This window comes from Pseudophryne corroboree, unplaced genomic scaffold (genome assembly GCF_028390025.1).
Source record: "Pseudophryne corroboree isolate aPseCor3 unplaced genomic scaffold, aPseCor3.hap2 scaffold_1198, whole genome shotgun sequence".
NCBI lineage: Eukaryota > Metazoa > Chordata > Amphibia > Anura > Myobatrachidae > Pseudophryne > Pseudophryne corroboree.
In genome coordinates, this window is record NW_026967823.1 from 23,852 (window position 1) to 51,074 (window position 27,223).

At 46.2% G+C, this 27,223-nt stretch overlaps 19 non-coding genes and 2 pseudogenes across 19 annotated transcripts; all 21 read right to left on the reverse strand.

Moving 5' to 3' along the window:
- Window positions 1-7,365: 7,365 nt before the first annotated feature.
- On the reverse strand, window positions 7,366-7,528 carry LOC134991026 (U1 spliceosomal RNA). The gene has a single exon (XR_010195481.1). It is a non-coding gene; the product is annotated as a U1 spliceosomal RNA (small nuclear RNA).
- Window positions 7,529-7,679: 151 nt separating this feature from the next.
- LOC134991044 (U1 spliceosomal RNA) lies at window positions 7,680-7,843 on the reverse strand. The gene has a single exon (XR_010195494.1). It is a non-coding gene; the product is annotated as a U1 spliceosomal RNA (small nuclear RNA).
- Window positions 7,844-8,517: 674 nt separating this feature from the next.
- LOC134991064 (U1 spliceosomal RNA) lies at window positions 8,518-8,680 on the reverse strand. The gene has a single exon (XR_010195514.1). It is a non-coding gene; the product is annotated as a U1 spliceosomal RNA (small nuclear RNA).
- Window positions 8,681-8,831: 151 nt separating this feature from the next.
- LOC134991057 (U1 spliceosomal RNA) lies at window positions 8,832-8,995 on the reverse strand. Its single transcript, XR_010195507.1, has one exon. It is a non-coding gene; the product is annotated as a U1 spliceosomal RNA (small nuclear RNA).
- Window positions 8,996-9,669: 674 nt separating this feature from the next.
- LOC134991080 (U1 spliceosomal RNA) lies at window positions 9,670-9,832 on the reverse strand. Its single transcript, XR_010195530.1, has one exon. It is a non-coding gene; the product is annotated as a U1 spliceosomal RNA (small nuclear RNA).
- Window positions 9,833-9,984: 152 nt separating this feature from the next.
- LOC134991063 (U1 spliceosomal RNA) lies at window positions 9,985-10,148 on the reverse strand. Its single transcript, XR_010195513.1, has one exon. It is a non-coding gene; the product is annotated as a U1 spliceosomal RNA (small nuclear RNA).
- Window positions 10,149-10,849: 701 nt separating this feature from the next.
- Window positions 10,850-10,985, reverse strand: LOC134991085 (U1 spliceosomal RNA; annotated as a pseudogene).
- Window positions 10,986-11,137: 152 nt separating this feature from the next.
- Window positions 11,138-11,301, reverse strand: LOC134991048 (U1 spliceosomal RNA). Its single transcript, XR_010195498.1, has one exon. It is a non-coding gene; the product is annotated as a U1 spliceosomal RNA (small nuclear RNA).
- A 674-nt stretch (window positions 11,302-11,975) lies between these two features.
- Window positions 11,976-12,138, reverse strand: LOC134991070 (U1 spliceosomal RNA). The gene has a single exon (XR_010195520.1). It is a non-coding gene; the product is annotated as a U1 spliceosomal RNA (small nuclear RNA).
- Window positions 12,139-12,290: 152 nt separating this feature from the next.
- On the reverse strand, window positions 12,291-12,454 carry LOC134991045 (U1 spliceosomal RNA). The gene has a single exon (XR_010195495.1). It is a non-coding gene; the product is annotated as a U1 spliceosomal RNA (small nuclear RNA).
- Window positions 12,455-13,128: 674 nt separating this feature from the next.
- Window positions 13,129-13,291, reverse strand: LOC134991068 (U1 spliceosomal RNA). Its single transcript, XR_010195518.1, has one exon. It is a non-coding gene; the product is annotated as a U1 spliceosomal RNA (small nuclear RNA).
- A 152-nt stretch (window positions 13,292-13,443) lies between these two features.
- Window positions 13,444-13,607, reverse strand: LOC134991042 (U1 spliceosomal RNA). The gene has a single exon (XR_010195492.1). It is a non-coding gene; the product is annotated as a U1 spliceosomal RNA (small nuclear RNA).
- A 2,424-nt stretch (window positions 13,608-16,031) lies between these two features.
- Window positions 16,032-16,195, reverse strand: LOC134991029 (U1 spliceosomal RNA). Its single transcript, XR_010195483.1, has one exon. It is a non-coding gene; the product is annotated as a U1 spliceosomal RNA (small nuclear RNA).
- Window positions 16,196-16,347: 152 nt separating this feature from the next.
- On the reverse strand, window positions 16,348-16,511 carry LOC134991061 (U1 spliceosomal RNA). The gene has a single exon (XR_010195511.1). It is a non-coding gene; the product is annotated as a U1 spliceosomal RNA (small nuclear RNA).
- Window positions 16,512-17,181: 670 nt separating this feature from the next.
- On the reverse strand, window positions 17,182-17,345 carry LOC134991081 (U1 spliceosomal RNA). Its single transcript, XR_010195531.1, has one exon. It is a non-coding gene; the product is annotated as a U1 spliceosomal RNA (small nuclear RNA).
- Window positions 17,346-18,180: 835 nt separating this feature from the next.
- On the reverse strand, window positions 18,181-18,316 carry LOC134991086 (U1 spliceosomal RNA; annotated as a pseudogene).
- Window positions 18,317-18,468: 152 nt separating this feature from the next.
- LOC134991083 (U1 spliceosomal RNA) lies at window positions 18,469-18,632 on the reverse strand. The gene has a single exon (XR_010195533.1). It is a non-coding gene; the product is annotated as a U1 spliceosomal RNA (small nuclear RNA).
- A 674-nt stretch (window positions 18,633-19,306) lies between these two features.
- Window positions 19,307-19,469, reverse strand: LOC134991071 (U1 spliceosomal RNA). Its single transcript, XR_010195521.1, has one exon. It is a non-coding gene; the product is annotated as a U1 spliceosomal RNA (small nuclear RNA).
- A 152-nt stretch (window positions 19,470-19,621) lies between these two features.
- Window positions 19,622-19,785, reverse strand: LOC134991046 (U1 spliceosomal RNA). The gene has a single exon (XR_010195496.1). It is a non-coding gene; the product is annotated as a U1 spliceosomal RNA (small nuclear RNA).
- A 673-nt stretch (window positions 19,786-20,458) lies between these two features.
- Window positions 20,459-20,621, reverse strand: LOC134991069 (U1 spliceosomal RNA). The gene has a single exon (XR_010195519.1). It is a non-coding gene; the product is annotated as a U1 spliceosomal RNA (small nuclear RNA).
- A 152-nt stretch (window positions 20,622-20,773) lies between these two features.
- LOC134991043 (U1 spliceosomal RNA) lies at window positions 20,774-20,937 on the reverse strand. Its single transcript, XR_010195493.1, has one exon. It is a non-coding gene; the product is annotated as a U1 spliceosomal RNA (small nuclear RNA).
- Between the last annotated feature and the right edge of the window lie 6,286 nt (window positions 20,938-27,223).

The following is a 27,223-nucleotide window of genomic DNA, read 5'->3' on the forward strand; positions in this document are numbered from 1 at the left end:
CTGACTTACCCTTAGCCAATTCACATGCTCTGGTTAGGGCGACCAGTTCAGCAACCTGGGCTGAGTGAGGTGGGCCTAGCGGTTCCGCTTCTATGGTGTCTTGGTCATCTACGACTGCGTATCCAGTACACAAGTCTCCCGAGTCTGACTGTCTGTGACAACTACCATCCGTGTAGAACGTGAGTTCTGCATCTTCCAGTGGATTGTCACTGATGTCAGGCCTTGCGGTAAAATTTTGGGTCAAATATTCCATACAATCATGTGTATCTTCCTTTGCATTAAATCCTCCTTCCCCATCACTCTCACCTTCCACCCTTTGTGTCTGACCAGGCACACCTGGGAGAAATGTTGCAGGATTTAATGCGCTGCATCTCCTTATGGTGATGTTTACGGGGGCCATTAATGCCAATTCCCATCTTGTAAACCTTGCAGATGAGACGTGTCTGGTTTGGGCAGAATTCAATAAGGCAGATACCGCATGCGGTGTATGGATTGTGAGGTTGTGGCCTAGCACGACATCTTCGCTTTTCGTTACTAGCAATGCTATCGCCGCAACGCTACGCAAGCATGTGGGGAGGGATCGCGCTACCGTATCTAGCTGGGCGCTGTAGTATGCAATTGGCCTGCTGGCATCACCGTGTTTTTGTGTTAGTACACCTGCTGCGCACCCAGCACTTTCTGTTCCGTATAGTTCAAAGGGTTTCCCATAGTCTGGCATACCTAGTGCTGGTGCCTGCGTTAGGCACTGTTTGAGTCTCTCAAATGCTGTTTCAGATTCGTCTGTATGCGAAATCCGATCAGGTTTGTTTGAAGAGACCATTTCCTGCAAAGGTAGCGCCAATATGGAAAACCCTGGGATCCAATTACGGCAATACCCACACATTCCTAAAAACGTCCTGATCTGTTGCTGGGTTTGTGGCAGTGTCATGTCTCTAATGGCTTGGATTCTATCAGCGGTCAGGTGTCTCAGTCCTTGTGTTAGACAGTGTCCCAAATATTTTACCTTAGCTTGGCATAATTGCAACTTGTCTTTGGAAACCTTGTGACCTGTGTCTGAAAGATGAAACAGGAGCTGTTTCGTATCCTTCAGAGATGCTTCCAGTGAATCTGAACACAGTAATAAATCGTCCACATACTGTATCAATACTGATCCACTGTCTGGTTGGAAAGACTGTAAACAATCATACAAAGCCTGAGAAAATATACTTGGACTATCTATGAAACCTTGGGGTAACCGAGTCCACGTGTATTGGACTCCTCTGTATGTGAATGCAAACAAATATTGGCTGTCAGGGTGCAGAGGTACAGAAAAGAAAGCGGAGCAGAGGTCAATAACAGTGAAAAATTTGGCAGTGGGAGGAATTTGCATTAGGATGACAGCTGGATTAGGCACTACGGGGAACTGACTCTCAACTATTTTGTTAATCCCCCTTAGATCCTGCACTAGCCTGTAACCCCTCCCCCCACTCTTTTTAACAGGGAAGATGGGACTATTTGCGGTGCTGGACGTTCTTACTAGAATGCCCTGTTGTAGCAAGCGCTCTATTACGGGAAAAACTCCTAGCTCCACCTCTGGCTTCAGAGGATACTGTGGGATTTTTGGAGCTATCCTACCATCTTTTACTTGCACAACTACTGGAGCTACGTTTGCCATTAATCCAGTGTCCTGTCCATCTTTTGTCCAAAGTGACTCTGGTATCTGAGATATCATCTCTTCTACTTGGGATGGATTCCTATTTGTCATAATGGAATGTGACATTAATTTTGATGGGGAGTCTAACATGTCTCGTACTTCCTGAGCGTGATTCTCAGGAATGTCCAAGAATACACCTTCAGGGGTACAATAAATGACGCAACCCATTTTACATAGTAAGTCTCTCCCCAGGAGATTAGTTGGTGCCGATGCAGCCAGCAAAAAGGAATGCTTGGTATACAAAGGCCCTATTGTAATCTCGGCTGGTTTGCTAACAGGGTAGTGCTGGACTACTCCTGTTACTCCCATGGCTGGAATTGTCCTACCAGTGGTTCTCATGCCCACTGTCGAATTTATCACTGACTTGGCCGCCCCTGTGTCTACAAGAAAGTTTAAAGTTTTACCAGCCACATTGATTGCAATCTCTGGTTCGCTTCCAAGACTGGCAATCAACTTAACTGGCTGCAGATTACAGGTATGGCCACACCCCTATTGGGTATGCTGACCTCCCAGAATCCCGCTGGCAGCAACTACTTGTGAGGGAGTTAGCTGGGAACTACCAGAGGCATGCCAGTCTCTGTTTGGGGGATATCTTTTTGTTTCCCCTGTATGTGGCTCAAAACTCCGCCTCTGTGGACCCTGCTCCCAATGTCGTGTGTTGTGTTGTTGTCTAGGGGGTTGAAAAGACCTTTGTACATTCTTTGTTCTACATTCTCGTGCAAAGTGTCCCGGTCTGTTACAAGAAAAACATGTTATTACACTTGCCTTACCCACAGGATTCGGTGGTACATACGCAGGCTGCCTTGTGGTCAGCGCCTGTATACTTACGGACATCAACTTATCACTTTGCGATTCCCTGTGCCTAGTGATGTTTCTGTCGTGATCAATAGCAGCCTCTCTCAAGCCGGACACTGACAGACCTCGCCAGCACGGTTGCGTGGTCTGAACCCTAGTCTTTAATGTTTCCTTTAAACCATCCATCAGTACGGATACTGCTACTTCCCGATGGTTTGGGTTGGTCTTAATGTCTTCTATACCAGTGTACTTTGCCATTTCTAATAGTGCCCGGTGAAAATATTCTGTTGCCGTTTCGGACTCCTTTTGCTTAATGGAAAATATTTTATTCCATTTAACAACGGCTGGGAAATACTCTTTTAGCTGTAAATTTATCCTCTTTACATTATCCTTGTTGTACACGTCTGTAAGCGGTACATCTTTATCCAATGCACAATCAGCTAAAAACTGAGTTGCATCAACATTGGAAGGTAAACAAGCCCTTAGCAGTATCTGCCAATCCTTGTTGTTGGGTTCTACAGTGTTACCTAGATCCCTGATGTATTTTTGGCTAGCAACTAAATCCTTCCTGGGGTCAGGCAATTCGGACACTATTGTTCTTAATTCCATTCTGGAAAATGGAGTGTACATGGCAATGTTCCTTATGGGAGTGGCTCCAGACACATCTGTTTTTCCATTGGGAACTGCTATTACCCTTACAGGAGCAATTCTAACAGCCTCTTCCTGTGTAGATTCTACTGCTTGTTGTGGTACAATTGTTTCAGTGTAGTGCATGGTGCCGTACTTACCCGTTGACACGACCTCACCTATCCCTCCGCTAGGGGCTTTCACTAATCTCGTGGGTGTCGCTGTGCCTACTGTGGTCTCTGCTATGGTGGCTGCAAGAGAGAGAGCTGAAATTGTTGCTGAATCGTCTTCTTGATCACACTCCTGAGGAAGGTTCAAAACAGGGTACATCTTGCACGGGTTAATACTTGCATGAGTTATTTGGTTAACATCATTAACATTTACAGGGTTACTAAGAGTTTGTGTTTTACAACCCAGTGCGTTTCTCTCCGCAATCAACTTCTCTCCTGCAATGTATGGTGGAGGAGGAGCTGTGGCAATCAACTTCCTGACTGCCCCAGATCCTGCCGCCAGAGCCAAACCTCTCTGTATCTCACCTTCCTGGTGCCATAACTGTAAACAATCATGATGTTGAATTCGTCTCTTTGTTGATTTTACGAGACATATCCTCCTCCTTAAATTTTGTAACACTTCTGGACTAAAGCTACCTATTCTTGGGAATTTGTCCCTGTCTTGTACAGTCATTCTCTCCCATTCATCACATAAAGATTCGGTGTGAATTCCATATTTTTCACACATTACATATCGTGCCGACCCAACTGGTCGGTTCACAGAATCAACCTGAACCAGGGTTGATCGCCCCCTACCTGAACAAATGGCCCCCATAATCTGCAGGCGTTGCTTATTCCTCCTTGAATATCAAGGCTTTCAGCGAACCCTTACAAACAAACCAAGATGTCCTTGGGCAGGCCGGCGGTGGTGGTTTATCAAGTACCCCACTTACTTCTCGCCCACGTTGGCCTGTGCTGCAATCACTGTAGCCAGAGCTGCTGTACCCAACCTAGGGCCCCTGTGAACCTTTAGTTTACTGGAACATATGAGGGTTACCCGCAGGACACTTACTCTTTCCAGTAAAGTTGGGGTTGTTAGATAGTTCCTGAGTGACCAGCGAACTTCCCTTCCAAAAATAAAAAATTACACAAATCACGTCAGAATGTACAGATAGCGTTTGTGACCACTTTACTCTAATGGTATTAGGTCAGATTACTAACTACTGCACACAATAACGTGCGGTCCAATCGTTCAGTATACGAGCACTACTTGTCATGTACTGAAAGATCAATGGAATCTATGTTTCCGGCTGCGATTCCTTCAGCCAGAGCTTGTATGGCCTATATGGGTTCTGCACCAACACCCCAGGCGTTGTGCCACTGGACTTTTATAGCGGACCTTTTACCTTATGACCTCCTGGTCTTGTTACCTTATGACCTCCTGGTCTTGTTACCTTATGACCTCCTGGTCTTGTTACCTTATGGTCCGCTATACTCTAATGCTCAAATATTATTTAACCAGGGATGCCTCCCTGGCCACCGTATATGTCACTTACACGTATGTCCCTTGACGAGTACCCGGCTTTCCTTTTGGTTCCACCTTAAAGTTATATAAACTTTTGTATACAAAACACACTCACTCAACACATGTACACTTTGTTTCTATGTCTATTTCTGCGCAGAAATTGTCTTTAGGCCAAAAGTGTTACCAATTAGGAGCAGGATCTGTTAAACTAAATTTCAGATTTTCCAAAAATAGATTTGCGTTATTTACCGCTTCGCGTTATCTACCGCTGTGCGTTAATTATCGCCTTTGCGTTACTTCACTTTATCACAACTTGAGCTACGTGGGCGTAACCGGACGCTACGTTGCGTAATGAACGCTGCGTGCGTCTGCCTTTTGGATTGCGTACGCTAGTCTTTGTTAGCGACACGTGTATGCAATGCAAAGGATCCACCGTAACACAATATATTTTTATCAATGTAAATGATCCCTGATCATCTACCGCAATCCACACTGACTGCCTTGTATCTCAGACAAACCGTGTGTTTGTTCTATACTTTAACTATCACCTCTACTATTAAATAACAGCAAATCTCTTTTTAGCACTTTCTATCAACTATAAAATTGGCAAACAGGAATAGTGATATACGAAAAATGAAACAGAAATGCAGATATATGTATGCGTGCGTGTATACGCAAGACAGAAGAGAAATAAAAGTTTTAAAAGACACAAGCGTTTTGTTCTTACTTCCGGTTCCCGGATTCCTTCAGCATTCTTTATCTAAGCGAAGCAGACGCTTATCCCGCCAGCACTATGAGACAACCTCCCACCCTTTGCTGGAGGGATAATGTCTGCTGATCTACCTAGTGCAGATATGAGAAGGATAGGACGAGCCCGCAATTGACAATGCTAAATTCCTTTGTCGTATAAACAACCCTTTATGAAGCTAAGAACACTGTACGCTGTTTACTGAAGAAGTACCGTAATGGTACGCTAGTTGCGTAACGATCGCTCAGCCGTAGGCGAGACGCTCAAGCGTCACGTTCGCTCACGGCCCAGGGATCACAGGACACGTTATTGGTTATGTCTAGGGTAATGATTCGCTATGGCGTAGCTTACGCTCGAGACCACGAGGAGGTCACCAGCGATGCAGACGCTCACAACACTATACCTTTATGATAAAACCTTATACCAATGAAATACACTGAATACCTTAATGTGAGTACAGGGTGTAAGTGCAACCTTGTGTAACCTGACTAACTACAAAGCTGCTTGAGCGTCACCGACGCTCAAGTGAACACTTATCACTATAGAAAATGCACAGATACTGGTTTAGGTTCCAAAGCCTATTAACTGTATTATATCTAATATACTTGTAAAAAGGGGATAACAGTACAAATGATACACTACAATATAACAGAGACTTCCTAACCACAGAACTAAACAATAAATACAAAAAGACAATACTACACTGACCTAAATGCAATACAATACAATACTATCTAATACAATACAATACTAGCCTAGTCTAGGGGAGATATGAGAGAACAGAACAGAGAGAGAGAGAGAGAGAGAGAGAGAGATGAGATGAGAGAAATTGGCTCACAGAAAGACAATGATTACGGAGAGAAACTTACGCACAAAGGGTATGATCGCCTGCGCCTCGATATCCAGCTCCCGGCTATCAGCAGATAACCGTTGATGAGAGAGTCAGAGCTGGATGTGGTCGGCCTGCCTATTTATGCCCCACACACAATGCAATCTCCTGGTCCTACAATCCCATTGTCCATTGGCCGAAGGAATTCGGCCCTGTATCATAACAAAAGGTCATAGGGTGATTCATACAGGTGGGCTGTGACGATTTCCAACAGCTCAGGTGGGTGGGAAACTGGGTTTCCCGCCGCATACCTGAGTATGTGTAATTAATAGAAATGGACATAAACTTCTTATGTCCATAACTATTCGCACGAGCGATTAATACGCTCCAAACCAACACCGGAATATTGCTAATTAAATACTCTTCCGATGGGTACCAAACACTGCTGTGTGATTCCTGTTAGACCCTTTGTACGATATAAAGAGGGATTCCTCAGCTCTGGGACATTGTATTTTAACCAAACTTTCAGAATCTATCAAAGGGACCATGATCTATAAACTACATTAATTGTGAACATTTGTAACGAATGAGTCGCACGCTACGACTACATAAACTCTACCGTAAATACGCATACCGCGCCTGCGAGTGCACGTTATTGCGGGTATGCGAATCCACGGGAGAGCGCATGCACGCGCAGCGCGGACCAGTGTGCGGTGCAAATATGGCAACGTGCATTGAGACATTTTTCTGACTTTGACAGTTGGCTTCAACCCTCGTCTGCATATGAAAAGAGAAAAGGGGCGTGCAGGGCATGGTGGCCTTTTGCGGCACTTGGCTGACCCCTAGTTTGCATTAAACACCTCCACCCTCCTTTGGTGTGGGGCTCATGTTGGCTATGCCCCAGCCCCTGAAGCATTCAAGCTGATTTCTTGCAGCAGCTGGGCACTGTAACAGCTCCAGAGCTGCTCTGTAAGGCAAGTAAAAGGGTGTGGGCCCTGCAGCACTACCTGTAGTTCGCATTGTGCGTTGGAAGGCACAAAGTAAGCAGACAGGAGGAGAAGTCAGGATAGTGCGCAAGGGCATAGAAGGGAGCGGCTCAAGAAAAGAGAAGTGGAAACAGACAGGAAACTAGGCTGGAGAGAGACCTGAGACAAAGAGATCTGAATTATACGAGAGCCGACCAGGGGAAACACAAATTATGCAGTCAAGTTTCCCACATTTGGGGAAATCGCAGGAGCAGCACACCTAGAGTGCAATGGGTGAGCCTTGCCCTGGGAGAAGCACCTTCATGATCATAGTATCTCACCTGGCAGGTAAGTAGGAGTTGGGCTAGAGCTGGGGAGGATCGCTGCTCGGGTACCCCCCTGTAAACTGAAGGAGATCCAACTGAGGCAGCACAAGGGAACTCTCGAAAGAAGAACAAGGCTAGAGGAAGATCTGAACAAAGAAATCTGACTTTTACCAGAGCTGACCAGAGGAAAGCACAAACACAGTCCCCCACTACCACAAATAATGCAGTCAAGTTTCCCACATTTGGGGAAATCACAGGGGTCAGCATACCCAAAATGCAATGAATGAACCTCACCCTGGGAGAACAATCTTCATGACCATGGTATCTCCTATGCAAAATAAGTATGATTTGGAATAGGGCTGGGGAGGGCCGCTGCTCATGCACATCTCTGTCAAGTAAAGGAGATTCAACTGAGGCAGCACAAGGGAACTCTCATCTGGGGACAACAACTGCAGGGAGAACACATATTTTCAGATGAACATGGGAGGGCAGAAGGCTGCCTAATACTGAAGCACCCCGAAACAACAAACCAAATGCAACAACTAGTGCAAGCATTCCTGGGGGAAGTTCTGCAGAAGACGGATTTGCATACGGTGATGTCATCCAAGCAGTGGGTCAAAGTTGGCTTCAACCCTCATCTGCATATGAAAAGAGAAAAGGAGCGTGCAGGGCATGGCGGCCTTTTGCGGTGCTTGGATGACCCCTAGTTCGCATTAAACACCTCCACCCTCCTTTGGTGTGGGGCTCATGTTGGCCATGCCCCATCCCCTGAAGCATTCAAGCTGATTTCTTGCAGCAGCTGGGCACTGTAACATCTCCAGAGCTGCTCTGTAAGGCAAGTAAAAGGGTGTGGGCCCTGCAGCACTACCTGTAGTTTGCATTGTGCATTGGAAGGCACAAAGTAAGCAGACGGGAGGAGAAGTCAGGATAGTGCACAAGGGTATAGAAGGGAGCGGCTGAAGAAAAGAGAAGTGGAAACAGACAGCAAACTAGGTTGGAGAGAGACCTGAGACAAAGAGATCTGAATTACACGAGAGCCGACCAGGGGAAACACAAATTATGCAGTCAAGTTTCCCACATTTGGGGAAATCGCAGGGGCAGCACACCCAGAGTGCAATGGGTGAGCCTTGCCCTGGGAGAAGCACCTTCATGATCATAGTATCTCACCTGGCAGGTAAGTAGGAGTTGGGCTAGAGCTGGGGAGGGTCTCTGCTTGGGCACCCCCCTGTCAAGTGAAGGAGATCCAACTGAGGCAGCACAAGGGAACTCTCGAAAGAAGAACAAGGCTAGAGGAAGATCTGAACAAAGAAATCTGACTTTTACCAGAGCTGACCAGAGGAAAACACAAACACAGTCCCCCACTACCACAAATAAAGCAGTCGAGTTTCCCACATTTGGGGAAATCACAGGGGTCAGCATACCCATAATGCAATGAATGAACCTCACCCTGGGAGAATAATCTTCATGACCATGGTATCTCCTATGCAAAATAAGTATGATTTGGGATAGAGCTGGGGAGGGCCGCTGCTCAGGCACATCTCTGTCAAGTAAAGGAGATTCAACTGAGGCAGCACAAGGGAACTCTCATCTGGGGACAACAACTGCAGGGAGAACACATATTTTCAGATGAACATGGGAGGGCAGAAGGCTGCCTAATACTGAAGCACCCCCAAACAACAAACCAAATGCAACAACTAGTGCAAGCATTCCTGGGGGAAGTTCTGCAGAAGACGGATTTGCATACGGTGATGTCATCCAAGCAGTGGGTCAAAGTTGGCTTCAACCCTCATCTGCATATGAAAAGAGAAAAGGGGCGTGCAGGGCATGGCGGCCTTTTGCGGTGCTTGGATGACCCCTAGTTCGCATTAAACACCTCCACCCTCCTTTGGTGTGGGGCTCATGTTGGCCATGCCCCATCCCCTGAAGCATTCAAGCTGATTTCTTGCAGCAGCTGGGCACTGTAACAGCTCCAGAGCTGCTCTGTAAGGCAAGTAAAAGGGTGTGGGCCCTGCAGCACTACCTGTAGTTTGCATTGTGCATTGGAAGGCACAAAGTAAGCAGACGGGAGGAGAAGTCAGGATAGTGCACAAGGGTATAGAAGGGAGCGGCTGAAGAAAAGAGAAGTGGAAACAGACAGCAAACTAGGCTGGAGAGAGACCTGAGACAAAGAGATCTGAATTATACGAGAGCCGACCAGGGGAAACACAAATTATGCAGTCAAGTTTCCCACATTTGGGGAAATCACAGGAGCAGCACACCCAGAGTACAATGGGTGAGCCTTGCCCTGGGAGAAGCACCTTCATGATCATAGTATCTCACCTGGCAGGTAAGTAGGAGTTGGGCTAGAGCTGGGGAGGGTCGCTGCTCGGGTACCCCCCTGTAAAGTGAAGGAGATCCAACTGAGGCAGCACAAGGGAACTCTCGAAAAAAGAACAAGGCTAAAGGAAAATCTGAGACAAAGAAATCTGACTTTTACCAGAGCTGACCAGAGGAAAGCACAAACACAGTCTCCCACTACCACAAATAATGCAGTCAAGTTTCCCACATTTGGGGAAATCACAGGGGTCAGCATACCCAAAATGCAATGAATGAACCTCACCCTGGGAGAAAAATCTTCATGACCATGGTATCTCCTATGCAAAATAAGTATGATTTGGAATAGGGCTGGGGAGGGCCGCTGCTCATGCACATCTCTGTCAAGTAAAGGAGATTCAACTGAGGCAGCACAAGGGAACTCTCATCTTGGGACAACAACTGCAGGGAGAACATATATTTTCAGATGAACATGGGAGGGCAGAAGGCTGCCTAATACTGAAGCACCCCCAAACAACAAACCAAATGCAACAACTAGTGCAAGCATTCCTGGGGGAAGGCCTGCCGCAGATGGATTTGCATATGGTGATGTCATCCAAGCAGTGGGTCAAAGTTGGCTTCAACCCTCGTCTGCATATGAAAAGAGAAAAGGGGCGTGCAGGGCATGGTGGCCTTTTGCGGCGCTTGGCTGACCCCTAGTTTGCATTAAACACCTCCACCCTCCTTTGGTGTGGGGCTCATGTTGGCTATGCCCCAGTCCCTGAAGCATTCAAGCTGATTTCTTGCAGCAGCTGGGCACTGTAACAGCTCCAGAGCTGCTCTGTAAGGCAAGTAAAAGGGTGTGGGCCCTGCAGCACTACCTGTAGTTTGCATTGTGCATTGGAAGGCACAAAGTAAGCAGACGGGAGGAGAAGTCAGGATAGTGCACAAGGGTATAGAAGGGAGCGGCTGAAGAAAAGAGAAGTGGAAACAGACAGCAAACTAGGCTGGAGAGAGACCTGAGACAAAGAGATCTGAATTATACGAGAGCCGACGAGGGGAAACACAAATTATGCAGTCAAGTTTCCCACATTTGGGGAAATCGCAGGAGCAGCACACCCAGAGTGCAATGGTTGAGCCTTGCCCTGGGAGAAGCACCTTCATGATCATAGTATCTCACCTGGCAGGTAAGTAGGAGCTGGGCTAGAGCTGGGGAGGGTCGCTGCTCGGGTTCCCCCCTGTGAAGTGAAGGAGATCCAACTGAGGCAGCACCAGGGAACTCTCGAAAGAAGAACAAGGCTAGAGGAAGATCTGAGACAAAGAAATCTGACTTTTACCAGAGCTGACCAGAGGAAAGCACAAACACAGTCCCCCACTACCACAAATAATGCAGTCGAGTTTCCCACATTTGGGAAAATCACAGGGGTCAGCATACCCAGAATGCAATGAATGAACCTCACCCTGGGAGAAAAATCTTCATGACCATGGTATCTCCTATGCAAAATAAGTATGATTTGGGATAGGGCTGGTGAGGGCAGCTGCTCAGGCACATCTCTGTCAAGTAAAGGAGATTCAACTGAGGCAGCACAAGTGAACTCTCATCTGGGGACAACAACTGCAGGGAGACCACATCTTTTCAGATGAACATGGGAGGGCGGAAGGCTGCCTAATACTGAAGCACCATCAAATATCAAACCATATGCAACAACTAGTACAAGCACTCCTGGGGGAAGGTCTGCAGCAGACGGATTTGCATACGGTGATGTTATCCAAGCAGTGGGCCAAAGTTGACTGGAACCCTCATCTGCATATGAAAAGAGAAAAGGGGCATGCAGGGCATGGCGGCCTTTTGCAGTGCTTGGATGACCCCTAGTTCGCATTAAACACCTCCCCCCTCCTTTGGTGTGGGGCTCATGTTGGCCATGCCCCATCCCCTGAAGCATTCAAGCTGATTTCTTGCAGCAGCTGGGCACTGTAACAGCTCCAGAGCTGCTCTGTAAGGCAAGTAAAAGGGTGTGGGCCCTGCAGCACTACCTGTAGTTTGCATTGTGCATTGGAAGGCACAAAGTAAGCAGACGGGAGGAGAAGTCAGGATAGTGCACAAGGGTATAGAAGGGAGCGGCTGAAGAAAAGAGAAGTGGAAACAGACAGCAAACTAGGCTGGAGAGAGACCTGAGACAAATAGATCTGAATTATACGAGAGCCGACCAGGGGAAACACAAATTATGCAGTCAAGTTTCCCACATTTGGGGAAATCGCAGGGGCAGCACACCCAGAGTGCAATGGGTGAGCCTTGCCCTGGGAGAAGCACCTTCATGATCATAGTATCTCACCTGGCAGGTAAGTAGGAGTTGGGCTAGAGCTGGGGAGGGTCGCTGCTCGGGTACCCCCCTGTCAAGTGAAGGAGATCCAACTGAGGCAGCACAATGGAACTCTCGAAAGAAGAACAAGGCTAGAGGAAAATCTGAGACAAAGAAATCTGACTTTTACCAGAGCTGACCAGAGGAAAGCACAAACACAGTCCCCCACTACCACAAATAATGCAGTCAAGTTTCCCACATTTGGGGAAATCACAGGGGTCAGCATACCCAAAATGCAATGAATGAACCTCACCCTGGGAGAACAATCTTCATGACCATGGTATCTCCTATGCAAAATAAGTATGATTTGGAATAGGGCTGGGGAGGGCCGCTGCTCATGCACATCTCTGTCAAGTAAAGGAGATTCAACTGAGGCAGCACAAGGGAACTCTCATCTGGGGACAACAACTGCAGGGAGAACACATATTTTCAGATGAACATGGGAGGGCAGAAGGCTGCCTAATACTGAAGCACCCCCAAACAACAAACCAAATGCAACAACTAGTGCAAGCATTCCTGGGGGAAGTTCTGCAGAAGACGGATTTGCATACGGTGATGTCATCCAAGCAGTGGGTCAAAGTTGGCTTCAACCCTCATCTGCATATGAAAAGAGAAAAGGGGCGTGCAGGGCATGGCGGCCTTTTGCGGTGCTTGGATGACCCCTAGTTCGCATTAAACACCTCCACCCTCCTTTGGTGTGGGGCTCATGTTGGCCATGCCCCATCCCCTGAAGCATTCAAGCTGATTTCTTGCAGCAGCTGGGCACTGTAACAGCTCCAGAGCTGCTCTGTAAGGCAAGTAAAAGGGTGTGGGCCCTGCAGCACTACCTGTAGTTTGCATTGTGCATTGGAAGGCACAAAGTAAGCAGACGGGAGAAGAAGTCAGGATAGTGCACAAGGGTATAGAAGGGAGCGGTTGAAGAAAAGAGAAGTGGAAACAGACAGCAAACTAGGCTGGAGAGAGACCTGAGACAAAGAGATCTGAATTATACGAGAGCCGACCAGGGGAAACACAAATTATGCAGTCAAGTTTCCCACATTTGGGGAAATCGCAGGGGCAGCACACCCAGAGTGCAATGGGTGAGCCTTGCCCTGGGAGAAGCACCTTCATGATCATAGTATCTCACCTGGCAGGTAAGTAGGAGTTGGGCTAGAGCTGGGGAGGGTCGCTGTTCGGGCACCCCCCTGTCAAGTGAAAGAGATCCAACTGAGGCAGCACAAGGGAACTCTCGAAAGAAGAACAAGGCTAGAGGAAGATCTGAGACAAAGAAATCTGACTTTTACCAGAGCTGACCAGAGGAAAGCACAAACACAGTCCCCCACTACCACAAATAATGCAGTCGAGTTTCCCACATTTGGGAAAATCACAGGGGTCAGCATACCCAGAATGCAATGAATGAACCTCACCCTGGGAAAACAATCTTCATGACCATGGTATCTCCTATGCAAAATAAGTATGATTTGGGATAGGGCTGGTGAGGGCCGCTGCTCAGGCACATCTCTGTCAAGTAAAGGAGATTCAACTGAGGCAGCACAAGGGAACTCTCATCTGGGGACAACAACTGCAGGGAGACCACATCTTTTCAGATGAACATGGGAGGGCGGAAGGCTGCCTAATACTGAAGCACCATCAAATATCAAACCATATGCAACAACTAGTACAAGCACTCCTTGGGGAAGGTCTGCAGCAGACGGATTTGCATACGGTGATGTTATCCAAGCAGTGGGCCAAAGTTGACTGGAACCCTCATCTGCATATGAAAAGAGAAAAGGGGCATGCAGGGCATGGCGGCCTTTTGCAGTGCTTGGATGACCCCTAGTTCGCATTAAACACCCCCACCCTCCTTTGGTGTGGGGCTCATGTTGGCCATGCCCCATCCCCTGAAGCATTCAAGCTGATTTCTTGCAGCAGCTGGGCACTGTAACAGCTCCAGAGCTGTTCTGTAAGGCAAGTAAAAGGGTGTGGGCCCTGCAGCACCACCTGTTGTTCGCATTGTGCGTTGGAAGGCACAAATTAAGCAGACGGGAGGAGAAGTCAGGATAGTGCGCAAGGGCATACTTTTCTCTTAGTCCGGGGGCAAGGCTTCAAAATGGGGTCTGCAACGGAGGAGACACAGGGGGCGTGGTCACAGCAGCTTTTCTCTACAGCCTGCACCAGCAGGAGCCTACACCATTTTTTATGATCACGCTGAACTGCAGTGCGACTGCAATTACAGCATGGTCAAGAAGGGAGGCGTCATGCTGGGTGGCCATGCCCTGTCACTGTGCAGGAGCCAGCACAGCTCACACACTAGTCCCCGGGTGCAGCCCCCAACCCCCGGGACACCCGGAGCAACAAAATGTAGATTCAGGCCACCAGGCCACGCCCCTACCTATGAAACCATGCCTCCTTTTTACCATTGCGCTGTTTATCTGCGCGCACTGCATTACAATCTCCCTCGCCACCTTTCTGGGTGTCACCAGTGATAGTGACACCTCTGCCATGCTTGTAGCAGCTGGTCCTAAGATCTACGCCTCAAGCCCTGAGTGTTTGCCCTTGTGACTTGTTGATCATCATAGCGAAGCAGATGCTTACAGAAAACTGCAGGGGCTTAGATTGAAAATAAAAAAATTGATGGGTATAAGGTAGAGAGGAGCGGGTTCGGTTCTCCGAGAACCGAATTCCCCACGAACTCCACGTGGTTTACACTGGTCCGAGGCAGGCTCGGTTGTTCCCGCCTGACTCGGAAAACCTGAACAAGGGAAAATGTCATCATCCCGCTGTCGGATTCTTGCGAGATTCGGATTCCATATAAAGAGCTGCGCGTTGCTGCCATTTTTACTCGTGCATTGAAGAGAGAGCGGAGAGGACGTGGCTATGTTCTCTCAGTGGAAATCTCAATATCAGTGCTCAGTATCAGTGGTTACTTATTGCTGCTCAGTAATACTAGTAGTGTGTCTCTCCTGCTCAGTGTCAGTTCTCAGTAGTATCCTCATCAGTGCTCAGTATCACTGCTCATTGTCTTGTGCTGCATTGTGGTGCTCAGCATACTACAGTACATTACTAATAGTCCAGTGCTGCATCTTGCTGCTCAGTGTCAGTTCTAGTATCCTCATCAGTGCTCACTATCACTGCTCATTGCATTGTGGTGTTCTGTATACTACAGTAACATAGTAATATAGTATATATAGAGGAGCGGGTTCGGTTCTCCGAGAACCGAATTCCCGACGAACTCCACGTGGTTTACACTGGTCCGTGGCAGGCTCGGTTGTTCCCGCCTGACTCGGAAAACCTGAACAAGGGAAAATGTCATCATCCCGCTGTCGGATTCTCGCGAGATTCGGATTCCATATAAAGAGCTGCGCGTTGCCGCCATTTTTACTCGTGCATTGAAGAGAGAGCGGAGAGGACGTGGCTATGTTCTCTCAGTGGAAATCTCAATATCAGTGCCCAGTATCAGTGGTTACTTATTGCTGCTCAGTAATACTAGTAGTGTGTCTCTCCTGCTCAGTGTCAGTTCTCAGTAGTATCCTCATCAGTGCTCAGTATCACTGCTCATTGTCTTGTGCTGCATTGTGGTGCTCAGCATACAACAGTACATTACTAATAGTCCAGTGCTGCATCTTGCTGCTCATGTTGGCTATGCCCCAGCCCCTGAAGCATTCAAGCTGATTTCTTGCAGCAGCTGGGCACTGTAACAGCTCCAGAGCTGCTCTGTAAGGCAAGTAAAAGGGTGTTGGCCCTGCAGCACTACCTGTAGTTTGCATTGTGCGTTGGAAGGCACAAAGTAAGCAGACAGGAGAAGTCAGGAGAGTGCACAAGGGCATAGAAGGCAGGGGCTCAAGAAAAGAGAAGTGGAAACAGACAGCAAACTAGGCTGGAGAGAGACCTGAGACAAAGAGATCTGAATTATACGAGTAGCCGACCAGAGGAAACACAAATTATGCAGTCAAGTGTCCCACATTTGGGGAAATCGTAGGAGCAGCACACCCAGAGTGCAATGGGTGAGCCTTGCCCTGGTAGAAGCACCTTCCTGATCATAGTATCTCACTTGGCAGGTAAGTAGGAGTTGGGCTTGAGCTGGGGAGGGTCGCTGCTCGGGCACCCCCCTGTCAAGTGAAGGAGATCCAACTGAGGCAGCACAAGGAAACTCTCAAAAAAAGAACAAGGCTAGAGGAAGATCTGAGACAAAGAAATCTGACTTTTACCAGAGCTGACCAGAGGAAAGCACAAACACAGTCCCCCACTACCACAAATAATGCAGTCGAGTTTCCCACATTTGGGGAAATCACAGGGGTCAGCATACCCAGAATGCAATGAATGAACCTCACCCTGGGAGAACAATCTTCATGACCATGGTATCTCCTATGCAAAATAAGTATGATTTGGGATAGGGCTGGGGAGGGCCGCTGCTCAGGCACATCTCTTTCAAGTAAAGGAGATTCAACTGAGGCAGCACAAGGGAACTCTCATCTGGGGACAACAACTGCAGGGAGAACACATATTTTCAGATGAACATGGGAGAGCTGAAGGCTGCCTAATACTGAAGCACCCCAAACAACAAACCAAATGCAACAACTAGTACAAGCATTCCTGGGGGAAGGTCTGCAGAAGACGGATTTGCATACGGTGATGTCATCCAAGCAGTGGGCCAAAGTTGGCTGGAACCCTCATCTGCATATGAAAAGAGAAAAGGGGTATGCAGGGCATGGCGGCCTTTTGCGGCGCTTGGATGACCCTTAGTTCGCATTAAACACCTCCACCCTCCGTCGGTGTGGGGCTCATGTTGGCTATGCCCCAGCCCCTGAAGCATTCAAGCTGATTTCTTGCAGCAGCTGGGCACTGTAACAGCTCCAGAGCTGCTCTGAAAGGCAAGTAAAAGGGTGTGGGCCCTGCAGCACTACCTGTAGTTTGCATTGTGCGTTGGAAGGCACAAAGTAAGCAGACAGGAGAAGTCAGGAGAGTGCACAAGGGCATAGAAGGCAGCGGCTCAAGAAAAGAGAAGTGGAAACAGACAGCAAACTAGGCTGGAGAGAGACCTGAGACAAAGAGATCTGAATTATACGAGTAGCCGACTAGAGGAAACACAAATTATGCAGTCAAGTGTCCCACATTTGGGGAAATCGTAGGAGCAGCACACCCAGAGTGCAATGGGTGAGCCTTGCCCTGGGAGAAGCACCTTCCTGATCATAGTATCTCACCTGGCAGGTAAGTAGGAGTTGGGCTAGAGATGGGGAGGGTCGTTGCTCGGGCACCCCCCTGTCAAGTGAAGTTCTGCAGAAGACGGATTTGCATACGGTGATGTCATCCAAGCAGTGGGTCAAAGTTGGCTTCAACCTTCATCTGCATATGAAAAGAGAAAAGGGGCGTGCAGGGCATGGCGGCCTTTTGCGGTGCTTGGATGACCCCTAGTTCGCATTAAACACCTCCACCCTCCTTTGGTGTGGGGCTCATGTTGGCCATGCCCCATCCCCTGAAGATGAACATGGGAGGGCAGAAGGCTGCCTAATACTGAAGCACCCCCAAACAACAAACCAAATGCAACAACTAGTGCAAGCATTCCTGGGGGAAGGCCTGCCGCAGATGGATTTGCATATGGTGATGTCATCCAAGCAGTGGGTCAAAGTTGGCTTCAACCCTCGTCTGCATATGAAAAGAGAAAAGGGGCGTGCAGGGCATGGTGGCCTTTTGCGGCGCTTGGCTGACCCCTAGTTTGCATTAAACACCTCCACCCTCCTTTGGTGTGGGGCTCATGTTGGCTATGCCCCAGCCCCTGAAGCATTCAAGCTGATTTCTTGCAGCAGCTGGGCACTGTAACAGCTCCAGAGCTGCTCTGTAAGGCAAGTAAAAGGGTGTGGGCCCTGCAGCACTACCTGTAGTTTGCATTGTGCATTGGAAGGCACAAAGTAAGCAGACGGGAGGAGAAGTCAGGATAGTGCACAAGGGTATAGAAGGGAGCGGCTGAAGAAAAGAGAAGTGGAAACAGACAGCAAACTAGGCTGGAGAGAGACCTGAGACAAAGAGATCTGAATTATACGAGAGCCGACGAGGGGAAACACAAATTATGCAGTCAAGTTTCCCACATTTGGGGAAATCGCAGGAGCAGCACACCCAGAGTGCAATGGTTGAGCCTTGCCCTGGGAGAAGCACCTTCATGATCATAGTATCTCACCTGGCAGGTAAGTAGGAGTTGGGCTAGAGCTGGGGAGGGTCGCTGCTCGGGTTCCCCCCTGTGAAGTGAAGGAGATCCAACTGAGGCAGCACCAGGGAACTCTCGAAAGAAGAACAAGGCTAGAGGAAGATCTGAGACAAAGAAATCTGACTTTTACCAGAGCTGACCAGAGGAAAGCACAAACACAGTCCCCCACTACCACAAATAATGCAGTCGAGTTTCCCACATTTGGGAAAATCACAGGGGTCAGCATACCCAGAATGCAATGAATGAACCTCACCCTGGGAGAACAATCTTCATGACCATGGTATCTCCTATGCAAAATAAGTATGATTTGGGATAGGGCTGGTGAGGGCAGCTGCTCAGGCACATCTCTGTCAAGTAAAGGAGATTCAACTGAGGCAGCACAAGTGAACTCTCATCTGGGGACAACAACTGCAGGGAGACCACATCTTTTCAGATGAACATGGGAGGGCGGAAGGCTGCCTAATACTGAAGCACCATCAAATATCAAACCATATGCAACAACTAGTACAAGCACTCCTGGGGGAAGGTCTGCAGCAGACGGATTTGCATACGGTGATGTTATCCAAGCAGTGGGCCAAAGTTGACTGGAACCCTCATCTGCATATGAAAAGAGAAAAGGGGCATGCAGGGCATGGCGGCCTTTTGCAGTGCTTGGATGACCCCTAGTTCGCATTAAACACCTCCCCCCTCCTTTGGTGTGGGGCTCATGTTGGCCATGCCCCATCCCCTGAAGCATTCAAGCTGATTTCTTGCAGCAGCTGGGCACTGTAACAGCTCCAGAGCTGCTCTGTAAGGCAAGTAAAAGGGTGTGGGCCCTGCAGCACTACCTGTAGTTTGCATTGTGCATTGGAAGGCACAAAGTAAGCAGACGGGAGGAGAAGTCAGGATAGTGCACAAGGGTATAGAAGGGAGCGGCTGAAGAAAAGAGAAGTGGAAACAGACAGCAAACTAGGCTGGAGAGAGACCTGAGACAAATAGATCTGAATTATACGAGAGCCGACCAGGGGAAACACAAATTATGCAGTCAAGTTTCCCACATTTGGGGAAATCGCAGGGGCAGCACACCCAGAGTGCAATGGGTGAGCCTTGCCCTGGGAGAAGCACCTTCATGATCATAGTATCTCACCTGGCAGGTAAGTAGGAGTTGGGCTAGAGCTGGGGAGGGTCGCTGCTCGGGTACCCCCCTGTCAAGTGAAGGAGATCCAACTGAGGCAGCACAATGGAACTCTCGAAAGAAGAACAAGGCTAGAGGAAAATCTGAGACAAAGAAATCTGACTTTTACCAGAGCTGACCAGAGGAAAGCACAAACACAGTCCCCCACTACCACAAATAATGCAGTCAAGTTTCCCACATTTGGGGAAATCACAGGGGTCAGCATACCCAAAATGCAATGAATGAACCTCACCCTGGGAGAACAATCTTCATGACCATGGTATCTCCTATGCAAAATAAGTATGATTTGGAATAGGGCTGGGGAGGGCCGCTGCTCATGCACATCTCTGTCAAGTAAAGGAGATTCAACTGAGGCAGCACAAGGGAACTCTCATCTGGGGACAACAACTGCAGGGAGAACACATATTTTCAGATGAACATGGGAGGGCAGAAGGCTGCCTAATACTGAAGCACCCCCAAACAACAAACCAAATGCAACAACTAGTGCAAGCATTCCTGGGGGAAGTTCTGCAGAAGACGGATTTGCATACGGTGATGTCATCCAAGCAGTGGGTCAAAGTTGGCTTCAACCCTCATCTGCATATGAAAAGAGAAAAGGGGCGTGCAGGGCATGGCGGCCTTTTGCGGTGCTTGGATGACCCCTAGTTCGCATTAAACACCTCCACCCTCCTTTGGTGTGGGGCTCATGTTGGCCATGCCCCATCCCCTGAATCATTCAAGCTGATTTCTTGCAGCAGCTGGGCACTGTAACAGCTCCAGAGCTGCTCTGTAAGGCAAGTAAAAGGGTGTGGGCCCTGCAGCACTACCTGTAGTTTGCATTGTGCATTGGAAGGCACAAAGTAAGCAGACGGGAGGAGAAGTCAGGATAGTGCACAAGGGTATAGAAGGGAGCGGTTGAAGAAAGAGAAGTGGAAACAGACAGCAAACTAGGCTGGAGAGAGACCTGAGACAAAGAGATCTGAATTATACGAGAGCCGACCAGGGGAAACACAAATTATGCAGTCAAGTTTCCCACATTTGGGGAAATCGCAGGGGCAGCACACCCAGAGTGCAATGGGTGAGCCTTGCCCTGGGAGAAGCACCTTCATGATCATAGTATCTCACCTGGCAGGTAAGTAGGAGTTGGGCTAGAGCTGGGGAGGGTCGCTGTTCGGGCACCCCCCTGTCAAGTGAAAGAGATCCAACTGAGGCAGCACAAGGGAACTCTCGAAAGAAGAACAAGGCTAGAGGAAGATCTGAGACAAAGAAATCTGACTTTTACCAGAGCTGACCAGAGGAAAGCACAAACACAGTCCCCCACTACCACAAATAATGCAGTCGAGTTTCCCACATTTGGGAAAATCACAGGGGTCAGCATACCCAGAATGCAATGAATGAACCTCACCCTTGGAGAACAATCTTCATGACCATGGTATCTCCTATGCAAAATAAGTATGATTTGGGATAGGGCTGGTGAGGGCAGCTGCTCAGGCACATCTCTGTCAAGTAAAGGAGATTCAACTGAGGCAGCACAAGTGAACTCTCATCTGGGGACAACAACTGCAGGGAGACCACATCTTTTCAGATGAACATGGGAGGGCGGAAGGCTTCCTAATACTGAAGCACCATCAAATATCAAACCATATGCAACAACTAGTACAAGCACTCCTGGGGGAAGGTCTGCAGCAGACGGATTTGCATACGGTGATGTTATCCAAGCAGTGGGCCAAAGTTGACTGGAACCCTCATCTGCATATGAAAAGAGAAAAGGGGCATGCAGGGCATGGCGGCCTTTTGCAGTGCTTGGATGACCCCTAGTTCGCATTAAACACCTCCCCCCTCCTTTGGTGTGGGGCTCATGTTGGCCATGCCCCATCCCCTGAAGCATTCAAGCTGATTTCTTGCAGCAGCTGGGCACTGTAACAGCTCCAGAGCTGCTCTGTAAGGCAAGTAAAAGGGTGTGGGCCCTGCAGCACTACCTGTAGTTTGCATTCTAGTGTCTTTCGTTTGGGAGAAAAATGCAAAGGTACAATACAGCTTTTCCTTGCCGATATCTCTCTTTTGCAAAGAGCTAGGCATTGGAAAATTCAGGGCTATACCGTGTAGATGAAGCACTAACAGGAGGCTTTTAAATTTTCATTCTAGTGTCTTTCGTTTGGGAGAAAAATGCAAAGGTACAATACAGCTTTTCCTTGCCAATATCTCTCTTTTGCAAAGAGCTAGGCATTGGAAAATTCAGGGCTATAACGTGTAGATGAAGCACTAACAGGAGGCTTTAAAATTTTCATTCTAGTGTCTTTCGTTTGGGAGAAAAATGCAAAAGTACAATGCAGCTTTTCCTTGCCGATATCTCTCTTTTGCAAAGAGATAGGCATTGGAAAATTCAGGGCTATAACGTGTAGATGAAGCACTAATAGGAGGCTTTAAAATTTTCATTCTAGTGTCTTTCGTTTGGGAGAAAAAAGCAAAGGTACAATACAGCTTTTCCTTGCCGATATCTCTCTTTTGCAAAGAGATAGGCATTGGAAAATTCAGGGCTATAACGTGTAGATGAAGCACTAACAGGAGGCTTTAAAATTTTCTTTCTAGTGTCTTTCGTTTGGGAGAAAAATGCAAAGGTACAATACAGCTTTTCCTTGCCGATATCTCTCTTTTGCAAAGAGCTAGGCATTGGAAAATTCAGGGCTATAACGTGTAGATGAAGCACTAACAGTAGGCTTTAAAATTTTCATTCTAGTGTCTTTCGTTTGGGAGAAAAATGCAAAGGTACAATACAGCTTTTCCTTGCCAATATCTCTCTTTTGCAAAGAGCTAGGCATTGGAAAATTCAGGGCTATAACGTGTAGATGAAGCACTAACAGGAGGCTTTAAAATTTTCATTCTAGTGTCTTTCGTTTGGGAGAAAAATGCAAAAGTACAATGCAGCTTTTCCTTGCCGATATCTCTCTTTTGCAAAGAGATAGGCATTGGAAAATGCAGGGCTATAACGTGTAGATGAAGCACTAACAGGAGGCTTTAAAATTTTCATTCTAGTGTCTTTCGTTTGGGAGAAAAATGCAAAGGTACAATACAGCATTTCCTTGCCGATATCTCTCTTTTGCAAAGAGATAGGCATTGGAAAATTCAGGGCTATAACGTGTAGATGAAGCACTAACAGGAGGCTTTAAAATTTTCATTCTAGTGTCTTTCGTTTGGGAGAAAAATGCAAAGGTACAATACAGCTTTTCCTTGCCGATATCTCTCTTTTGCAAAGAGATAGGCATTGGAAAATTCAGGGCTATAACGTGTAGATGAAGCACTAACAGGAGGCTTTAACATTTTCATTCTAGTGTACTTCGTTTGGGAGAAAAATGCAAAGGTACAATACAGCTTTTCCTTGCCGATATCTCTCTTTTGCAAAGAGATAGGCATTGGAAAATTCAGGGCTATAACGTGTAGATGAAGCACTAATAGGAGGCTTTAAAATTTTCATTCTAGTGTCCTTCGTTTGGGAGAAAAATGCAAAGGTACAATACAGCTTTTCCTTGCCGATATCTCTCTTTTGCAAAGAGATAGGCATTGGAAAATTCAGGGCTATAACGTGTAGATGAAGCACTAACAGGAGGCTTTAAAATTTTCATTCTAGTGTCTTTCGTTTGGGAGAAAAATGCAAAGGTACAATACAGTTTTTCCTTGCCGATATCTCTCTTTTGCAAAGAGATAGGCATTGGAAAATTCAGGGCTATAACGTGTAGATGAAGCACTAACAGGAGGCTTTAAAATTTTCATTCTAGTGTCTTTCGTTTGGGAGAAAAATGCAAAGGTACAATACAGTTTTTCCTTGCCGATATCTCTCTTTTGCAAAGAGATAGGCATTGGAAAATTCAGGGCTATAACGTGTAGATGAAGCACTAACAGGAGGCTTTAAAATTTTCATTCTAGTGTCTTTCGTTTGGGAGAAAAATGCAAAGGTACAATACAGTTTTTCCTTGCCGATATCTCTCTTTTGCAAAGAGATAGGCATTGGAAAATTCAGGGCTATAACGTGTAGATGAAGCACTAACAGGAGGCTTTAAAATTTTCATTCTAGTGTCTTTCGTTTGGGAGAAAAATGCAAAGGTACAATACAGCTTTTCCTTGCCAATATCTCTCTTTTGCAAAGAGCTAGGCATTGGAAAATTCAGGGCAATAACGTGTAGATGAAGCACTAACAGGAGGCTTTAAAATTTTCATTCTAGTGTCTTTCGTTTGGGAGAAAAATGCAAAAGTACAATGCAGCTTTTCCTTGCCGATATCTCTCTTTTGCAAAGAGATAGGCATTGGAAAATGCAGGGCTATAACGTGTAGATGAAGCACTAACAGGAGGCTTTAAAATTTTCATTCTAGTGTCTTTCGTTTGGGAGAAAAATGCAAAGGTACAATACAGCATTTCCTTGCCGATATCTCTCTTTTGCAAAGAGATAGGCATTGGAAAATTCAGGGCTATAACGTGTAGATGAAGCACTAACAGGAGGCTTTAAAATTTTCATTCTAGTGTCTTTCGTTTGGGAGAAAAATGCAAAGGTACAATACAGCTTTTCCTTGCCGATATCTCTCTTTTGCAAAGAGCTAGGCATTGGAAAATTCAGGGCTATACCGCGTACATGAAGCACTAACAGGAGGCTTTTAAATTTTCATTCTAGTGTCTTTCGTTTGGGAGAAAAATGCAAAGGTACAATACAGCTTTTCCTTGCCAATATCTCTCTTTTGCAAAGAGCTAGGCATTGGAAAATTCAGGGCTATAACGTGTAGATGAAGCACTAACAGGAGGCTTTAAAATTTTCATTCTAGTGTCTTTCGTTTGGGAGAAAAATGCAAAAGTACAATGCAGCTTTTCCTTGCCGATATCTCTCTTTTGCAAAGAGATAGGCATTGGAAAATTCAGGGCTATAACGTGTAGATGAAGCACTAATAGGAGGCTTTAAAATTTTCATTCTAGTGTCTTTCGTTTGGGAGAAAAAAGCAAAGGTACAATACAGCTTTTCCTTGCCGATATCTCTCTTTTGCAAAGAGATAGGCATTGGAAAATTCAGGGCTATAACGTGTAGATGAAGCACTAACAGGAGGCTTTAAAATTTTCATTCTAGTGTCTTTCGTTTGGGAGAAAAATGCAAAGGTACAATAAAGCTTTTCCTTGCCGATATCTCTCTTTTGCAAAGAGCTAGGCATTGGAAAATTCAGGGCTATAACGTGTAGATGAAGCACTAACAGTAGGCTTTAAAATTTTCATTCTAGTGTCTTTCGTTTGGGAGAAAAATGCAAAGGTACAATACAGCTTTTCCTTGCCGATATCTCTCTTTTGCAAAGAAATAGGCATTGGAAAATTCAGGGCTATAACGTGTAGATGAAGCACTAACAGGAGGCTTTAAAATTTTAATTCTAGTGTCCTTCGTTTGGGAGAAAAATGCAAAGGTACAATACAGCTTTTCCTTGCCGATATCTCTCTTTTGCAAAGAGATAGGCATTGGAAAATTCAGGGCTATATCGTGTAGATGAAGCACTAACAGGAGGCTTTAAAATTTTCATTCTAGTGTCTTTCGTTTGGGAGAAAAATGCAAAGGTACAATACAGCTTTTCCTTGCCAATATCTCTCTTTTGCAAAGAGCTAGGCATTGGAAAATTCAGGGCTATAACGTGTAGATGAAGCACTAACAGGAGGCTTTAAAATTTTCATTCTAGTGTCTTTCGTTTGGGAGAAAAATGCAAAAGTACAATGCAGCTTTTCCTTGCCGATATCTCTCTTTTGCAAAGAGATAGGCATTGGAAAAAGCAGGGCTATAACGTGTAGATGAAGCACTAACAGGAGGCTTTAAAATTTTCATTCTAGTGTCTTTCGTTTGGGAGAAAAATGCAAAGGTACAATACAGCATTTCCTTGCCGATATCTCTCTTTTGCAAAGAGATAGGCATTGGAAAATTCAGGGCTATAACGTGTAGATGAAGCACTAACAGGAGGCTTTAAAATTTTCATTCTAGTGTACTTCGTTTGGGAGAAAAATGCAAAGGTACAATACAGCTTTTCCTTGCCGATATCTCTCTTTTGCAAAGAGATAGGCATTGGAAAATTCAGGGCTATAACGTGTAGATGAAGAACTAATAGGAGGCTTTAAAATTTTCATTCTAGTGTCCTTCGTTTGGGAGAAAAATGCAAAGGTACAATACAGCTTTTCCTTGCCGATATCTCTCTTTTGCAAAGAGATAGGCATTGGAAAATTCAGGGCTATAACGTGTAGATGAAGCACTAACAGGAGGCTTTAAAATTTTCATTCTAGTGTCTTTCGTTTGGGAGAAAAATGCAAAGGTACAATACAGTTTTTCCTTGCCGATATCTCTCTTTTGCAAAGAGATAGGCATTGGAAAATTCAGGGCTATAACGTGTAGATGAAGCACTAACAGGAGGCTTTAAAATTTTCATTCTAGTGTCTTTCGTTTGGGAGAAAAATGCAAAGGTACAATACAGTTTTTCCTTGCCGATATCTCTCTTTTGCAAAGAGATAGGCATTGGAAAATTCAGGGCTATAACGTGTAGATGAAGCACTAACAGGAGGCTTTAAAATTTTCATTCTAGTGTCTTTCGTTTGGGAGAAAAATGCAAAGGTACAATACAGCTTTTCCTTGCCAATATCTCTCTTTTGCAAAGAGCTAGGCATTGGAAAATTCAGGGCAATAACGTGTAGATGAAGCACTAACAGGAGGCTTTAAAATTTTCATTCTAGTGTCTTTCGTTTGGGAGAAAAATGCAAAAGTACAATGCAGCTTTTCCTTGCCGATATCTCTCTTTTGCAAAGAGATAGGCATTGGAAAATGCAGGGCTATAACGTGTAGATGAAGCACTAACAGGAGGCTTTAAAATTTTCATTCTAGTGTCTTTCGTTTGGGAGAAAAATGCAAAGGTACAATACAGCATTTCCTTGCCGATATCTCTCTTTTGCAAAGAGATAGGCATTGGAAAATTCAGGGCTATAACGTGTAGATGAAGCACTAACAGGAGGCTTTAAAATTTTCATTCTAGTGTCTTTCGTTTGGGAGAAAAATGCAAAGGTACAATACAGCTTTTCCTTGCCGATATCTCTCTTTTGCAAAGAGCTAGGCATTGGAAAATTCAGGGCTATACCGCGTACATGAAGCACTAACAGGAGGCTTTTAAATTTTCATTCTAGTGTCTTTCGTTTGGGAGAAAAATGCAAAGGTACAATACAGCTTTTCCTTGCCAATATCTCTCTTTTGCAAAGAGCTAGGCATTGGAAAATTCAGGGCTATAACGTGTAGATGAAGCACTAACAGGAGGCTTTAAAATTTTCATTCTAGTGTCTTTCGTTTGGGAGAAAAATGCAAAAGTACAATGCAGCTTTTCCTTGCCGATATCTCTCTTTTGCAAAGAGATAGGCATTGGAAAATTCAGGGCTATAACGTGTAGATGAAGCACTAATAGGAGGCTTTAAAATTTTCATTCTAGTGTCTTTCGTTTGGGAGAAAAAAGCAAAGGTACAATACAGCTTTTCCTTGCCGATATCTCTCTTTTGCAAAGAGATAGGCATTGGAAAATTCAGGGCTATAACGTGTAGATGAAGCACTAACAGGAGGCTTTAAAATTTTCATTCTAGTGTCTTTCGTTTGGGAGAAAAATGCAAAGGTACAATACAGCTTTTCCTTGCCGATATCTCTCTTTTGCAAAGAGCTAGGCATTGGAAAATTCAGGGCTATAACGTGTAGATGAAGCACTAA